Below are 18,362 nucleotides of genomic sequence, written 5' to 3' on the forward strand. Positions count from 1 at the left end.
ATAGAGAGCGATAAGGTCACCCCTGAGCCTCCTCTTCTCCAGACTGAACAATCCCAGCTCCCTCAGCCGCTCCTTGTAAGGCTTGTTCTCCAGACCCCTCGCCAGCTTCGCTGCCCTTCTCTGGAGTCGCTCGAGCACCTCCATGTCTTTCTTGTAGTGAGAGGCCCAAAACTGAACACAGTACTCGAGGTGTGGCCTCACCAGAGCCGAGTACAGGGGGACAATCACTTCCCTAGTCCTGCTGGCCACACTGCTTCTTATACAAGCCAGGATGCTGTTGACCTTCTTGGCCACCTGAGCACACTGCTGGCTCATATTCAGCCGACCATCAACCAATACTCCCAGGTTCTTCTCTGCCAGGCAGCTTTCTAACCACTCATCTCCCAGCCCGTAGTGCTACTTGGGGTTGTTGTGCCCCAGGTGCAGGACCCGGCACTTGGCCTTGTTGAACAGCATACAGTTGGCCTCAGCCCATCAGTCCAGCCTATCCAGATCCTCCTGCAGAGTCTTCCTGCCCTCGAGCAGATCGACACACGCACCTAACTTAGTGTCATCTGCAAACTTACTAAGGGTGTACTCAATCCCCTCATCCAGGTCATCGATAAAGATATTAAAGAGGACTGGCCCCAGTACTGAGCCCTGAGGGACGCCACTAGTGACCAGCCTCCAACTGGATTTGACTCCATTCACCACGACTCTTTGGGCCCGGCTACCCAGCCAGTTTCTAACCCAACGAAGCGTATGCCAGTCCAAGCCACGAGCAGCCAGTTTCTCAAGGAGAATGTTGTGGGAAACGGTGTCAAAAGCCTTACCAAAGTCAAGGTAGACCACATCCACAGCCTTTCCCTCATCCACTAAGCGTGTCGCTTTGTCATAGAAGGAGATCAGGTTGGTCAAGCAGGACCTGCCTTTCATAAACCCATGCTGACTGGGCCTGATCGCCTGGTTGCCCTGTAAGTGCCGCGTGATGACACTCAAGATAATCTGCTCCATGAGCTTCCCTGGCACTGAGGTCAAACTAACAGGCCTATAGTTCCCCGGGTCTACCCTCCGACCCTTCTTGTAGATGGGCGTCACATTTGTTAGCCGCCAGTCGACTGGGACCTTCCCTGATAGCCAGGACCACTGATAAATGATGGAAAGTAGCTTGGCCAGCTCCTCCGCCAGTTCTCTCAGAACCCTCGGGTGGATCCCATCCGGCCCCATCGACTTGCGTACATCCAAGTGCTGTAGCAGGTTGCCAACCATTTCCTCGTGAATAGTAAGGGCCACATTCTGCTCCCCATCCCCTTCCACCAGCTCAGGGTACTGGGTATCTAGAGAACAACTGGTCTTGCCGCTAAAGACTGAGGCAAAGAAGGCATTAAACACCTCAGCCTTTTCCTCATCTCTTGTAACTAAGTTTCCCCCCACATCCAGTAAAGGATGAAGATTCTCCTTAGTCCTCCTTTTTGTGTTAATGTGTTTATAAAAACATTTTTTGTTATCTTTAACAGCAGTAGTCAGATTGAGCTCCAGATGAGCTTTGACCTTTCTAATTTTGTCCCTGCACAGGCTCGCAACATCCTTATAGTCCTCCTGAATGGCCCACCCTTTTTTCCAAAGATTATAAACCCTCTTTTTTCTCCTACGCTCAAGACACAACTCTCTGTTCAGCCAGGCCAGTCTAGTTCCGCGCCGGCTCGTCTTTGGGCACGTGGGCACAGACTGCTCCTGAGCCATTAAGATTTCCTTCTTGAGGAGCACCCAGCCTTCCCGGACTCCTCTGCCCTTCAGAACCACCTCCCTTCAGCTACCCAAACTCTCTGCTCTGTCATAGAAGTCCTGCCATGACATGGGGAAGGTTGTTTAAGCTGTGCCTTCAGATCCCTCAGCCTGTAAAACAGAGGTAACAAAGCATCCCACCTCCCATTGCTGCCATGATGGGAAATATATTAGAGACCATGAGCTGTTCAGCTTCTGAAATAGGCTATGACTGATCACTGCAGTTACACCATTACCCTTAATATAGGCCATTAGGAGTAACTTAAGGATCTTCTAAGTTTTCAGTGCTTCAACAAACAAGAGTGAGGAAGTATTCTTTAATTAAAAAGTTGCTTTCAACATTGTGTGCTTTTTAATCATGCTAACCTTAAACAAGAACAGCAATACAAAATCAAAATAAAACAGAGCTTGTTTAGGCAGTACAAGTCAGAAACATTTATTCAACCAAAATATTGAAGTAGTCAGAAATAACACTTTAATAATACTGAAACAAAAATTCCTTTAAAAACTGTCACAGGTTCCTGTTTATCTATTATAAAAAATGCATTCAGCTATCCTACTCTAGTGGATGTTAACATATAGGTCTTTTTTTTTAACTCAAATTAGATTACAATGTTAGTAGGTCATAATGGAACTATTGTTCTTCTGCCATGTACATTCTTGTGAAATTCTGCTGCTGATAACACTTCAACTCTAGGAATTTAGGCTGAAGGAGAATGCAGAATCTTTATGTCAAGTCATCTAACAACGCATGTATAAAGGAACAATATACTTTAAAACAGCAGGTGTTCAGCTAAGTATTTCTTTCTTACATTAACATCGAAGACAACGATCTCAGGCATCTTTCTGGTGAGGCAAACTCTATCAAACACTACCCAGCCTGGTCTTTCAAATTGGAGGTTGGAGGCTCACCACTGGAAGAGAAAATAGGAGAGAGATTTTTGTGCAGATATGAATTTGTCTGTGAATGTAGTGGTACCACACTGCACCTGCACACGCTGTGTGTGATGTTCAAGTTTCCATGAGAAAAGTCTCACCTTCCTACATGAACTTGCAGGAGCTGCTGCCTGCAAAAGGTGGGAGTGAGAAGAGAGATGTCCATATACTCTGCAGAACCAAGATGTCTTGTAACCTGGTGTGGGGAGGACTTGCAGCACAGGATTGTATCTGTTACTAGATGAATTGGCCACTTGAAAATAATCACTGGGAGCCTGCAGAGGTCCCTAGTAAAGGGGTATTTGCTAGTTGACCTTGTTATTTTTCTGTAACCTGTAAGCGCAAAAGTATCATTTCATGGAAAACTCTGCCTTGGAAGCAGATGCAGGAGATGGGCAGAAGCCTGGGCAGGATCTGGCCTCTTCCCATGCAGCAGGGCCAGAGTGACAATGGGCCCCACCGCCTAAGCACACAGGAAGGGAGAGAGCTGCTGGCTGCGATCCTGTGCTCTGCCCTCTGGCTAGCAGAGGGTAGATTTCATCACCCAGCCACACTGTGACTTGTACATGCACAGAGCCCCGTCAGCACCTCATAGGCTTGAGCACTGCATTTACAGGGCTCGGATCCTTTGACTTCAGGTGTGATTTTTTTTTTTTTTGCCAAGTCACATTCAGATCAATTCAAAAGGTGAATTTGCTTGTAATCCCAGGGCTGCTTCTGCCCCACAGAGCAGCTGTAGCTGAAGTTGCCAGCTCTCTGCTAAGTGTCCTTGAAAATCACTCCATACATTAAGATCAGCATGCTTTAAGCAACATCTGGCTTGTTTAACCAAGAATAAAACTATGTAATTTAAAATTTGCATAAATGCACCCAAAGCCTCTCTTTCTTGTCCACATATAATCAGCCAAATGTAGCATCCTCAGCATACTGTTAACTTTCTCCCAATAAAGCTTAATGCATCTTAAATATGGGGAGGAAATCTGTGGGTAAACTGAAGTGTCAGCAATGTCTTGCTCTTGCAGAGAAAGGCCTGGAGTCTCCATTGTTGGAGGGCTTTAAAAACACATTAGACAAACATCTGTCAAAAGCAACATGGGAATATCTCAGCCTTCCCTAGAGAAAGGAGGAGGATCAGATGACTCTGGAGGGAACATCTAACCCAGTTTTTCAATAAGTCTGCCTTAAACTACTGACCTCCAGCTGTACTTAGCCAGATGCCAATTTATATAGGCAAAAGCTAGCACCAGTCTTTGTTCACCTCCAAGTCTGATAAGAGTCTCACTGGACCCGTGGAAAAAATAGGTGAAGATTTTATGATTTTACTTACTACTGTCATCAATATTAATTATCTTTTAAAACAGCTATAAAATAATAACAAATACTAAGAATTAATTATGCCATACTGATAAGACAATTCTCCACCCATTAACACCATTATACTTTAGGTTTCTGAACAGCAACTGCACTGTACCTTTACAAACATTTCTTTTTTGAAGCAGCTCCTTTTGCTTGTGCTGACCCATCTCCGCATTACACAATACACACAGTGTTATATATTTTCCTAATTTAGGTGGCTACACAGTTACTTACCAACACCTAGAGAGCAATTCCATTCATGGATATAAAACGTTTTCTGTTAAAGTTGTGGAGTGAAATACCAGTAAACTCTTCAAAAATCAGAGCAAAACCATTAGCAAAGTGTCCATGTAAGTACTTCCCCAGCTGCTAAGTCATATCTAAATAATATAATATACTTGGACAAAACTGAAGCCTGGGAGGAAAGTCTGTTGCCTGAATTAGATCCAAGAAAGCAGAACCACAGCAGCTAGGTATACACAGACAGCTGCCAGGCATGCCTTTGGCAAACTGCTACTCAGCGATCAATTAGGAATTGTTACTGCTCACAGTTACACCAGGAGAGAGAAAAAACGAAGCAAAAACAAAAACAAAAACAAAAACAAAAACAAACAAACAAAAAACAGACACTTTTACTGAACCAGAGGCCTGGAGTTAGACACATAAAATTCGTTAATTTTAAAAGGGAGCAGCAAGATGTTTCTAATTTAAGGCCCAAATATAGAACTTAGACTCCAACTTTAAGCATAGGTGCACAAATACTTTGACTTTATTAAATAATTGGTGTTCAAATTGATCTAGTTCGTAGAATCATAGAACAGCATAGGTTGGAAGTGACCTTAAAGATCTCCTAGTTCCAACCCCCCTGCCATAAGCAGGGATACCGCCCACTACATCAGGTTGCTCAGGTCCTCATCCAATCTGGTCTTGAACATCTCCAGGGATGGGGCATCCCCAGTTTCTCTGGGCAAACTGATCCAGTTTCTCACCACTGTCTGAGTAGAAAATTCTCCCCTGATGTCTAATCTAAATCTCCCCTCTTTTAGTTTAAAACCATTCCCCCTTGTCCTATTACTATCTGCCCATGTAAAAAGTCACTCTCCATCTCTTTTATAAGTCCCCTTTAAGTATTGAAAGCTGCAATGAAGTCTCCCCAGAGCCTTTTCTTCTCCAGGCTGAACATCCACAGTCTCTCAGCCTTTCTTCAGAGGAGAGGTGCTCAAACCTCTGATCATCCCCATAGCCCTCCTAACAGATGCACTCTAACAGATCAACTTCCTTCTCATGCTGAGGTCCCCAGACCTGGACGCAGCACTCCAGGTGGGTCCTCACAAGGGCAGAGCAGAGGGGGACAATCCCCTCCCTCGACCTGCTGGCCACTCCTCTGTTGATGCAGCCCAGGATGCAGTTGGCCTTCTGGGCTGCAGGTGAGCACTGCCAGCTCATGTTGAGCTTTTTGTCCACCAGAACCCCCAAGTCCTTCTCTGCAGGGCTGCTCTCAACGAGTTCTTCACCCAGTCTGCACTCATGTCCAGGATTGCCCCAACTCAGGTGCAACACCTTGCACTTAGACTTGTTGAACCTCATGGCATCCATTCCTTCTGTTGTATTGACTGCATCACTCACCTTGGTGTTGTCTGCAACATGGCAATGCATCCCATTGTGTGTATCATTGATAAAGATACTAAACAGTACCAGTCCCAAGATGGACACTCGAGGGTCACCACTCATCACAGGCCTCCACCTGGACACAGACATTGACCAAAACTCTCTGACTGTGGCCATCCAGCCAGTTCCTTATTCATTAAATAGTCCACCCTTCAAATCCATCTCTCCAATTTGGAGATTAGGATCATGTGGGTCCATGTCAAAGGCCTTACAGAAGTCCAGGTAGAAGACATCAGTCAGTCTTTCTTTGTCAACTGAGGCAGTCATTCCATCATAGAACGGCACCAGGTTAGTCAAGCATTATTTGCCTTTGGTAAAGCTGTGATGGCTATCTCAAATCACCTCCTTGTCTTGCACGCGCCATAACATTGTTTCCAGGAGTATCTGTTCCATTAACTGGCAAAAAGCATGCCAGAAACTGCATAGGGAACATGCATAACAACACTTCCTTAGAAAGGCTGAAACTCAGGTTCAGGCAATGCTTAGAAAATATAATTCGTAGTTTCACAGGAGAAATTCAGCATCCTTGCTTTCAGGACCTGGGGTAGGGGGCTGGTCCCTGAAATGCAGAGATGCTCAGTTTGACAAGGGTGTCTGGGGAAGGGTTCAAGGCCAGTGTGGATGGGGCTTTGGGCAACCTGATCTATTGGAAGGTGTCCGTGTCCATGGCAAAGGGGTTGGAACTACATGACCTTTAAGGAAGCTTCCAACTCAAAGCACTATGATTCTATAAAGATCTGGGTGCTTACACCAAAGCCTTTTTTTTTTTTTACCTTTTAGCCACCAAGACTTCCTCTTTGAGATGCACAGTTCCTGTGGATGACTCCTCCAGAACAATCTCTGAGACAAAAAATGCATTCAGAAGTCAAAACACATAAAACAGCACTAGGACTCCATCAAGCAGTGAGGCAGCAAGAAGTGGGTAAACAACCAGGACAGCTTACCATGGCAATTGCCTTCCTGCTGAACCAGTCCTGTGGGCTGTCCCTGAGGCTAATCTGCACAAGCTCTTCCCCTGAACTGTCACAAAGCTTAAATTATTAATATGTGTGGAGCACAGCATGTCAGCGAGTACCAAAGAGCTATTTCCCTGTAAAATAAATAAGAAACAGAGCAGATCTCACTGCCATTAAGAGTCTGCTGATAAAGGCCTGGATCTTGCACTGACCTTAACCCATGAAGATGGGCCTTTCAGCTCCCGATGAGGAGCAGCGTGCAGCACCAAAGCTGGTCACATTACCATTGTTATACAGTCACATTCCCATATCATAGCATCTCACTGGGGCCATTTTTTTGGAACTTTCCACCATCCCTGAATCAACTCTTGGGTTAGTGGCAAGAAATTCCACTGCTGATTAGTCATTCACAGCAGTGCAACAACCATAAAGAACTATCTTGGTGACAGCCACAGATAATGTGGAGACCAATGCACAACATGTGAGAGCCTGGAACTCACACATATCAAAACATACATTCCTTGGCTTTTACCCATCACAGGAATGACTACTTAGCAAAAACACCACAGATAAAATAGGGGTAGTTATTCTCAGTTATTTACGCTACTGAGGACCTATAAAGGGTGTTATGCTTTTCTAATTCTTAACATGAGAGGATAAAAGATAAAAGAATTTTCCCATAGTTTGTGTGTGTGCTTTTTTCTGGAATGTTTTGACACCACAAAGGCTTCTGCCATATCCAAGCCAAAAGCAAGTGGACTGTGACCATTAAGTTTTTTCTCTAAATAATCCAACTAAAGCCTAAAGAAAACAACAACAACAACAACAACAACAACAAAAGCTGTATGGCTGTATGTATCTGCTGGAAATTGTTTGTTTGTTTTATTTTTTTAAGTTTTTTTTTTTTTTAAAAAAAAAAAAAAAAAAAGAGATTTTGTCACTAACAGCAATAACCAGAGCAACACACATAACAAGTGGAAACAGGATAGGATCACACTTGACCTTTTTGGCATGCTAGCTTCAACCATCACCCACAGCTGAAATATCAGAAAAAGACATACCTTTTACTTCATGTCTTTCTTAACTAATGGGGGTTCCTTGGCAACTTGTCAACCGCGTCAGTGATGCTTACACATAAGCAGTACACTTGAACATGACAATAAGGATGATAATGAAAACCTGCTCACAAAGGGCTGAGTAAACAGCAGCCAGAGAGAGTCAGGGCATGCTTGGAAAACCAAAGCAGAAAGCACAATTGCAATGGAAGATGGGTGTGACCCTTTTCTCACTGAAGTCTCTGGGACTCATGATCCTGCCTGCAGGATGAATTCCAGCGTGACATCCCATTGGAAGAACGTGACTGGCAGCTGTAGAAGGATGTGGGATTTAATACAGATGATGCAGAGAAATATAATAGTTTTTGCAAATTTAAAATTACTATGCAAGCTGGAAAGGCTCATCTCTGTCACATAATCTGTCCAGCTCCACCTTGTAGAAATGCCCATGGCCTCAGTAGCCCATCTGCAGTGAAACTGCACTACCCTCTGCTTCACCACCCAATTCCTCTCATTGTAAGAGACACTATCTTACTGACTTGAGATTTTCCTGTTTCAGCTTCAGGCCATTGCACCTTGTCCTTCCTTCTTCTGAGAATGTGGATAATTCCCTTTCTTCATCTATACTATTATCTCTGCAATTATTTATAGTTGGTTACTGTAAATCTCTTGAGTCCTCCATTTAATACAGATCTTTCAGTGTCTTTTTCTGCAGTATATCTTACTTTTCTATCATCATCCACTACTGGCTTTGTAACTTCTCCTTTTCTTTAAGCAATTTTCACAGTATGGGGACTAGATTGCATTCACCTTTCTAAATGTAGCAAGATTGCAACTATGTGAACCTGGGAAAATGTGGGTGTGTTTAACAAGACAGTGAAAGACATATTCAAAAGACCCTGACAACTCTGTTTCCAAATGGCAAATCACACAGCCTAAACTTGGAAGTTTATAAAGCAAAACTTGACGTATTCTCAGCATCTCCCAAACGCTGTTTTCCTCTTCAATCTTGTGCCACGAAACACGAGAGCAAGCCATCATTGTTGAAATTAATGAATAGCAATAAAAACTTCAGCATTAAAACAGGATCTCATAATAGAACCTATTAACAAAAGCTTTATTCTATCTAGGTGAGAGTGATTCCTTTTTACATGTATCAAGATGAATTTAAAAATTTAAATCATATTTCCCTAAGAAAGGCCAAAGAAGTTGACAATAACATATATTAGGAAAGGTACACATAAAGTTTATTGTAAAACCAGTTCAGTCTGAATATGTAATACAAGTGTGGCTTTACTAAGCAGAAGCATTAGTAATAGCACTGTTAGAATTGGCTAAATAATGTACAAAGACATTTGCATTTATCTTTAGGAATAATCTTACTGTATTTTCTCACTTTTTATTTGTGAAATCAGGTTATTTTTTAATGCCTGCTGGCTTAATGATAAAATTGTGGGTGTATTTCAAGTTTTCCTAAATTTTCATTTAGAAAAAAATCTGTCACGTTACTCACTACTAAAAATCTATTAACTACTGTTCTCCATATTCAGCCATATATACAGTAAGGATACATTGGAGGCTGTAGACTGCCTCTTTTATGCCTCTAGTATTTACCACTAAATTACCTGAGCACTTGCTAATAATTAATAAGTATATTCCCTGGAAATGCCTTCTGACACAAGGAAGCACTTTTATCTCCATTTTACTGGGCAGAGGCATAACAAAATTGAGCTCTCCAAGAACACCTGGAATTTTTTTTTTTTACAGAGCCAACCCATACATTTAACCTGCTGTTCAGCACCCTCACAGCTATATTAAGAAACACACACACACACACACACAAACAACAACAACAAACAGACAATGCAGCTGCAGTTGCAAAACCTAAGGAATGACTCATGATATGCCAATAAGATTTATAATCTTGTATCAGGAGAGAGTATACTTAATTGGTGCTGAAATGAGTAATACTAACTACATAGATCATAATAAACTGGGAAAAAAAAAAAAAAAAAAGGAAAAACAGAGACATGGTGGAATAGCAATCATGACAAAAGCACAGCTTTGAAATGGTACACGCCTACATTTCAAAGACAGGTACCTACAGATAAAGAGAAATAATGGCTATGACAGTGTAATAATTTTGCATGTTAATAACATGATAGACTTCAGTAAAAGAGATGGGAAAAACAAAACAAACAAACAAACAAAAAACAAACAAACAAAAACACAAAACAAAACAAAAAAAACTTTGAATCAAAATCAGCCTGGAAAAGGAGGGCTCTGGTGCAGCTGCATTGGAGTCTGCCAGGCCACCCCAGTTCATGGCAATGGTTAGAGACAGGTCTATGGTATTACAAGGGAGAAATGTGTTAGGATAGGGTGTTAGTAGAAAAGACTTAAATTTCCACATAATGGACAGATAGCCATTAGTCCTGAATATTTCTGGATATAATTGATTGTAAAGGTCATTGCCAAGTAGCCAATAAACCCATATTGTTGTGGTTCAGTTTTAGGTCTGCTTTTCATCACATTTTCCACATTATCTGAGGATAAGATCTGACCTGAATGACCATGGCTGACTCACTTTATCTCAAATGAAATGATATACAGAATTAATTTTTCCATTTGAAAATTAAAAAAAAAAAAAAAATTAAATTGAAAAACTAAGAGAACTAAAGGGTTTTTGAGAGTTTGGAATTCCTTCAAAGGCTCATCAAATGTACTAATAAATAAAAAAATAAAATGCATTATGTATGTGTTGCCTAAGATATAAAGATTAAAGATCTTCTAAGGTAACTCTGTAACTGCATTAATAGTTGATTCACTTTTGAACAGAAATAATGACGATACAGTGAAGGGTAGGATGGCTAATGGAAATGAGGATGTAGAACAAGAATCACCAAAATGAAACAGAACTGAAACTCCAGAGATCTTGCAGTGGAGTAGACAGTCCCTTTCCTAGGACACATGCTGTAGGAGAACAGACGGGACATTGTTTACATTTAAGGAAGAAAAGAGGAGCTTGAACTGCTTGGTCAATCAGACCTCCAGTCTTACCTCAATAGTATACAAGGTTTTAAGGCAAATATGAAAGACACAGTAAACTTGAATGTGCTTGGAAAATGGGAGAAAACACAATGTGGACTTACCAGAATCAGATAGTGCCCAGCTAACTTGAGTCCATCTCTTCATAAGTCATCTGAATTTTGAACAAAATACCTAGATCTAATCTACATGGGACTCAGCAAAGCATCTGACAGTACTATACAGGAAACTATTGGTTAAGCAGAAAATCCTGGCAATTTTGTGCAAGAGTCGCCAGATGGGTAACAGATGCCTGAAGAGAACATGACACGTAATATTGAAAAGAAAACCTCAGGTTAAAAGAGGTTACCAACAGAGTTCATCTGTGCTCAGCCATGGGACCAATTTATTTAAAATCACCACCAACGGTCTAGCCACAGATATTTGGAAGTGGATAATAAAATTAAGGACAAAAATTTGGACAGCACACTTAATAGACAACTGACATATTAAACTGAACAGCAGAAATTGCCTAAATGTCTGTTAATTGTCATACAGAAGTGCTTATCTCTCCCCTTTGATTACAGAGGTAATGGGTATGTTCCCGTTTCTTGAACTTCAAGTTAAATACTGAGGGTAGGTGGTTACCTACAACAGAGACCATGGGGCCATCTGATGCAGCTGGAAAAAAGGGCACAGAGTTAAGGTATTTCTAGCAAAGAGAGTATTAATGTCAGCATAGGGGGCTGGGATGAGACTCACTCCAAAACTCTGTACACCCTGGAGCACCACCCATCTTTCTATTTCGTCAAGCTTGCGAAAGGTGGATTTAAGCTGGGGCTGATGATTTAAGAGGGGATGATGGTCTGAGCTGAATAGTTAGAGGCACTATCTATCACCAGTAAAGTGCCCGATAGAATTTTCCTAGTTTAGCTTAGAAAATAGAGGACTGAGAGAGGACATGGTAGAATGGCACAGACACTGAAGGTGAAGGTCAAACCCAAAAGAATTAGAAACAAAATGAATAGAAATGAATTTTATGTGGAAAGCAGAAGATAACTACCTGCCCCAGGAATGAGATCTCAGTGTACTCTTGACAAGGTTTACAGTAAATGTCATTGGGGAAAGAAGCAGAAAAAAAGTTCAGGAGCCCCCGTCACCAAACAACCCTCGAAAGGATTGCAACATGATGCATAATCAATTTATTGTTTCCTTATGACTTAAATTTCCACAGCATGACACTAGAGTAGACTTAACCTTCCCTTCAACCCTTCTGTTTATTATTATAAACATATATTTCTCCTTTTGAAAACATTTGCAACAAGGAAATAATTGACCTTACAAAATAAAACATATTTATATCTATCCTGTCTAGGCATGTCCTAAAATAGTCCAGGCCAAAGAAAATTGATTTTCAATCAGCAGAATGAAAGTCAGAGTCTCGTATTCCTATAAACGGACTAATTTATATCATATTATTTAAACAGATAGAGAAACTGAATTTCATAGCATCATTTCATTCCACAGAAGCAATTCCCTTGTAAGCATGATCTAACAATATTTCAGCATGCAGAAAAACGTTATCTTGCATATAAAGACATCAGTAGTGATCTAATTCAATGTAATTCGAAATTTAAAAGAAGTGTTGTTATTGCACATTGCTTCAGTTTGTAAGTCTGTCTACCACTTCTTGTAAAACACCACCTGCATCAGAGAACTTGACCGTTTTCCTGTCAAAACTTTTACTTCCACTCAGATGATGGTAACCAAAAAAAAATAAAAAATTGTTAAACTCGAACATATGGGGAGTAGAAAGGCTAGTTAATGAAAATGGCAAAAGTTTACAACACCGTGAGGGACGAAAACTGAAATTTGCATTTAAAATATAAGTAGGCAACACAGTGTGTCAACAGATCATTTTTGCAACAAATATGGAACATGGAAAACAAAATCCACTGTCACTTCAAATAACTGATGAGCCCAGTGTAGCTCACTAGCCACGTCCTTAGTTTACTCTTTTTCTGCTGCCAAGTGCCACAGCCTCTCCGCCCAATACACAAGAGAACTACCCCAGTACATTTCTCCACTGCATACCCTTCTACAGAGAAACATATTTCTTCCACATTTGTTGACCTTTTATGCAGATCAAGAACCCATTCAGAATTTTCCATATTCAGCCTAATAAACTGTAATCTGTTTCCATATTATCATCAAATCTGAATATCTCCAAAACGTTACAGATCATCAGGTCACAAGTTACTGTTAAGGGAAAGTAACATTTATTTTCATGTCTGCAATTACAACCTCATCATTTCATTATCCAATTTAAAACCTCCCCACTAGCATGAAAGAACACTATGGCCCACAGAAAACTTTTCAGTGACATTTCTTTTTATATCCAATCCAATTTACTACACTCTATAGGCACAACACAATCTGAAGTTTTAACCTGTTTAATTAATCATATTTGTTATTTTTAACATACACCACCATTTTCCATCCTTTGCAAAGAACAAAAATGTTAATATCCTGGCACACCAAATATACAGAGTGTTGGAACACATATATCAGATGCTTGTGTACTTCCACAAAGTCACTATTACTCATGAGCATACAATAAGAAAATGCAAACAAACTTCAAATTCATCTTTTTTCCACTGGAAAACTTTACAAACATACTTTCGGAGGAATTTGGATGAATCTTTTTATTAACAGGACTAAGTCTCACAGGAAAAATTAGTATATAAAATATATAATAAATTATATCAAAATATAGTTCAGCCTAACTATACTGAAAATAAATCTTGAGGTATCAGCAATTTAGTTTACTATTAAGCATATGGAATTCACATCGTGTCACATGAGGGAATAATGCTTCTAAAGAATATCTAATTTGCAAAGATAAACATAAAAAAGCAGAAGTACCCACATAGCTGCAAAATGGACACGGCTATTTTGAAACCCACATTTTCCCTACAAAGTACGTGCAGTGCAGTACTGCCAACGAAACATAGTTGTTAGTCTAGAAAACAAACTACTTCCAGGTTCTGATCCTATCATGTCTTTAACTGCTGTGAGGTCCTCCAATACTGTGTCCTTGCTCATATCACACATGCTAGAGCCTCAAAGACCGGGGAAACACATTAGTGACTACAAAGAGAAAAATGATAATTTACTTCACAGCGCGCTGTGCTCTTGTCCTCACAGAAATCAGCAGCAAAATCCAATCCATGTTGGCTGGCCAAGAGTTTATCCAATGTGTTTTCCATTGCAAAGAATGCAACCAAAAGAGACATTTTCTAATATCTTTCAGAGATGAACTAGCCATGTGTCTTGTACCACTAATGATTAAAAAAAAAAAAAAACATAAAAAGTTGTATTAAAATAAAGAGCAACACATCAGTTCATTCTGCCTCATTTTTATAATTCAGGTGGTGGTAATGGGAAGGGCAGGGGGAAGTGTTTGTGAATCTTAAATTTGTCTCCTTTAATATAGCCATGAAATGATTTGGATCAGAGGGATTCATGCACATACCTATTTTAAATTATTCCCAAAGGATGAATTCTGTCTCTCTTATGCTGTGTACAACTCCACTGAAGTCAGTTATGCAGATTCTGGCTCTGCACTTCCAAAATACAGCCATAAGCACAGCTCCTTTGATTACTGCCAGTTCAGGTATGCAGCGATTTTACAAAAAAATAATATCTTTGATAGCAGCACACATTGAAGAAAATATTTTTGCTAGTGATCCTAAGGCAGGATGCTATCCCATGATATGCAGCTGTTGCTTATTCTACCCATGTGGCTTTCCTTTTCTTTGTTAGATTAAGTTGCTGCTGTAGACATATTCTCACTTCATGTCCTTCCGCAAAGGAACCAGAGGCAAAAGTTTCATTGATTTAAGACCTGAGGGTGAATTAGTAATCCCAGTGCTTCAGGAACTCATTTGGGAATGGAAGTTATAGGGTCTTTAAGACAAAAAGAGAAAGGAACACCAAACACACTGAGTTCATGTATTTTACGTGTACTCCAGAAGGTCCTTTCTGTTCTTTATTTTCTTTTTCAACTTGACTTTACACTTTATAACCAAAAGGGTAAATTACCCCAAAGAATCCAGGTCTATTATAAGTCCAAGGGCATTATCAGGTGAATTGATGTTGCAAAGTCTCTTGGGCCCAATATCCACCACAATTCCCCAAAGGACAGGTAATGTGATGCCATTTCTTGTTACTTGGGTCACTTTTCAAGGCAAAGACAATGCCTGACCGGTTCATTGAGCTTCTTGGCAATCTTTTCCAGCTTTTTTCAAGGGGATATCACAAGATATTCAAGAATACTTACCAGTTACAGGGCATAAAACAAAATGGAGATTTGGAGACTTCTCTATAATAAACAATAATAAGCAGTAATAAAACCACTACACATAATATTTAATATCATTTATCGCTTGACTTTTTACAGTTCCAAGTGCCACAAAGATGGGGCATCCTCTTATCACAGATGATACGTCTATGACAAAACTTCACATCTGGTGAAACTCCATTGAATCTCTCTGCTGAGTACAGTAGAAGCCACTGTTAGAAACATATTTTAGGAGTGAAAAACTTTTCTCTGGTCTCTCAGCATTTTGATCTTAGAAACTAGCCCTGAATAATGCCAAAATGTTTTTGGAAATATTAGCCTATTACTCTGAACAACATGTGTATTTATAGTGCACATTTAATAACATTACTGCAAATATGTATTAATGCAAGCTCCAGATGATGGATCTATACAATTTCTGAGAACAAGCAGAGCACTCGAGATTGTTGTTGACTACAGGAACTTGCTTAACTGCAGTGGAAATGCCAGCTTTCCCTTCAGACATCGTCTCTGCACTCCCTGAGGTAGCCCACTTTCTCACCCACCTTCCGTTTGCAGCTTCCTGACTTACTGACAGCTGAAGATGTACAACACGAGCAGACATAGCAAAAACTGAAAGAGACTCAGGGTCACACATGGAAACAAAGCAATGTTAATGCACTTCCCAGACCAATGATGAAATGACTTACAGTTGCAAAAGCCATCTTTTGTTCTCTACAAACTTCAGCACGCTCCCTAAATCTTAGGCTCTCCTGGTTGCTTTGCCCCTGTTTTATAACTAGCAAGGTAGGACTGGTGTTCTCCCAGATGTGCGTATTCTCAACAGAAATCCACAATTTTACTCTGCTTTTCTTGTATAGATCTATTCTGACTTGAATCGTTGTGTGTATGAAGAAAGAGACATGACACATTGCACATACTGCAGGTCCCCCCAGACACCTTCCCGTTCCCACATGAGACCTTCGCAAGACTACAGCTGTGCAAAGGCACAAAACCTCAACGCAGACAGCTCCCAGCTCCAAGAGATCTCACAGACCTCTGCGTAAGGCAGGCTACGTGTCCTTTTCTTACACAGGCAGAGCTCCTGTAAAGACTGAAGGAGGGAAGAGATCCTTTCTGTCTGAGGTCCTCTTCTGGAGATTCCACGACAGCTGGAGATGATCAGACTCATGCGCTTACCGCTGCATTTGAACTTAGTTGAAACACAAAAAAAATATTTTCAACAAGTTCTGCTTCGGAGTCCAAACCTACAGGTGTGCAAAGCTCTAGGTACATCCAAGATAGTAAGTTGCTTCCCCATCACACAGCCAGGTGAAGGGACTCATGTAGCACAGGTAATGCAGGGGACACAGACCACTTTTCTCCCCTCCAGTAAATCTGTACCTCCAGACAAATCAACTCCCATCAACTACTAGCATATACTAAGCTATGTCCAGCCACGTACTTCTGCTTGACTGGGGTCTTGCTGCATGTTGCTGAAAATGAAATATTTCTGTAATGATAACAGGGCATTTGTGAAAATGATGTTCAGTCCAAAGCACAGCAGACCATGCAACAGTGAGCACCCGACCGAAGGCAATGTGTCAGGTGGAAGATTTGCAAGGAGAACCACATTTTCAGTGTACCGCTTACACAAAGGCATCTTCCTGAGGACCCCAGTCAACCCCTTTGTACACAATAGATTTTTCTTGTTTGAAGCAGCATATGTTTGCAAGGTCATGGCTATAATAGCCATTGCTACATCCAAGGCAGAACAGGAAAGCAGAGCCTTTTTTGCCCTGCTCATGAGGCCATGAGGAAAGAGGGCTGTAGGGAGACAAGCGCAAGGAGTTGCTCTCTTCACATTTACACACATATCAGAAATACCAGTCCCAGATGTACTTCATTTACATGAAATTAAATCTTGCCTTTTTTAGCAAGTCTCTGCTACATCAACCATTTGCCCACTTGGATGACTTGGACGATCATTCATGATGTGATTGCAAGAAATAATCCACTCCGACGTTATTCATGCAGTGCTGTGATTTGGCTTTAGTGGATTAATGATACAATTGGACGTGGTTCGAAAAGGGCTTCACTCTGCAAATAATACAAACAGAAATATGTTAAGACATATAGGAAATATGCAGTCTCAAAGAGGCTTGCTACATTAGAGGAATCATCCTCATAACTGAAAATGACTTAAAATATCAAGCTAATACTGACTTAATTCAAGACTTCTCTTCCAAGGAAAGAAATTAAAACCAGATCTTTAATCAATTACAGACAAGGAAGAAAGCTTTCTGAGGCTTATGTCACCGCCAAAATATTAATAGCACAGAACACAATACTAACATGAAATAGCAAGACTAGGGAAATAAATGAATAAAGAACAGAGGGCCACTAAACCTCAGTTGTAAACTTTGAGAGTGCCGTGAACATAACCACGTTTGCTTTTTAAGGATCTGCCTTTTCTTCCTGTATTTCACCAAGACATAATTGGATGCTTGAAAGGCTACAGATGCAGAATAAAACTACCAATTCTCCACCTTAAAATAAAAGGTTAAGCTTGTAATTACACGACTTTGGCATATCATTTTGTGCAATTACTAATTAACTACAATCCCCCATCGCAGAATGCAGAAGCAGTGATTTTCATCCCCAACAGCAGTGCCTGCTTCGTTTAAGTCAACTTCTGCTCCAGAGGCGGGGGGGTGGGAAGGTCTGTGTGTGTGGGGGAGGTGGGGGGTGGGGAACAGAAGCACGCAACCATGGGAGGGTGTCCAAATGGAAGAAACGCTTTTTTGGCGAAAACCATCCCTCGGCGCGATGCCGGCACGCCTTGCAGCGCTGCCCGGGCCGGGGGACCCAGCGACACCCCCTCCCCGTGGCGGGGCGCGGCATCGGCGCTGCGGGGAAGCAAAGGAGGAAACAAAGCCGCCGACATCCGCACCGCCCGGGCAAAGCCCCGCAACCCCCGGTACCCCCGGGCAAAGCCCCGGTACCCCCGGGCAAAGCCCCCCCCCACCTCGCTTCCACCGGGGGCAGGGGCCGGCAGCGGGGAAGCCCGGTGGGGCGGTGACCACTCACCTTGGGGCCACTCGCTGTGCCGAGCCGAGCCGTGCCGGTGTCTGCAGGTGCCGCGGAGGAGGAAGCGGGGGCGGGCGGCGCTGGCGAGCCAACCGGGGCCCGGCGCGGCGCCGTGAGTCACCAGCGGCCGCGCAGGGCGGCCGGGCGGCTGCTATAAGAGCGCCGCGG

At 41.7% G+C, this 18,362-nt stretch overlaps 1 long non-coding RNA gene across 1 annotated transcript; it reads right to left on the minus strand.

The window, feature by feature from the left end:
* Positions 1–13,199: 13,199 nt before the first annotated feature.
* Positions 13,200–18,304, minus strand: LOC121061781. Its single transcript, XR_005815260.1, has 2 exons — positions 18,195–18,304; positions 13,200–17,204 (listed from the first exon to the last, which is right to left on the minus strand). It is a non-coding gene; the product is annotated as an uncharacterized LOC121061781 (long non-coding RNA).
* Between the last annotated feature and the right edge of the window lie 58 nt (positions 18,305–18,362).

Source organism: Cygnus olor, chromosome Z (assembly GCF_009769625.2).
Source record: "Cygnus olor isolate bCygOlo1 chromosome Z, bCygOlo1.pri.v2, whole genome shotgun sequence".
NCBI classification, from domain to species: Eukaryota; Metazoa; Chordata; class Aves; order Anseriformes; family Anatidae; genus Cygnus; species Cygnus olor.